The following is a 584-nucleotide window of genomic DNA, read 5'->3' as shown; positions in this document are numbered from 1 at the left end:
GATTATGATTACAATATGCCTCCTATATTTGATGATGAGAATAATAATGATAGCTACTTTGTTGAATTTGCTCCCACTACAACTAATAAAATTGATTATGCCTATGTGGAGAGTAATAATTTTATGCATGAGACTCATGATAAGAATGCTTTATGTGATAGTTATATTGTTGAGTTTTCTCATGATGCTACTGAAAGTTATTATGAGAGAGGAAAATATGGTTGTAGAAATTTTCATGTTACTAAAATGCCTCTCTATGTGCTGAAATTTTTGAAGCTACACTTGTTTTATCTTCCTATGCTTGTTACTTTGCTCTTCATGAGCTTGTTTATTTACAAGATTCTTATGCATAGGAAGCATGTTAGACTTAAATTTGTTTTGAATTTGCCTCTTGATGCTCTCTTTTGCTTCAACTACTATTTCTTGCGAGTGCATCATTAAAACTGCTGAGCCCATCTTAATGGCTATAAAGAAAGAATTTTTTGGGAGATAACCCATGTGCTTATTTTGCTACAGTAATTTTATTTTGTATTTGTGTCTTGGAAGTTGTTACTACTGTGGTAACCTCTCCTTATCTTAGTTTT

The sequence above is a fragment of the Lolium rigidum genome, chromosome 4, assembly GCF_022539505.1.
Source record: "Lolium rigidum isolate FL_2022 chromosome 4, APGP_CSIRO_Lrig_0.1, whole genome shotgun sequence".
Classification (NCBI taxonomy): domain Eukaryota; kingdom Viridiplantae; phylum Streptophyta; class Magnoliopsida; order Poales; family Poaceae; genus Lolium; species Lolium rigidum.
This window is presented reverse-complemented; position numbering follows the sequence as displayed.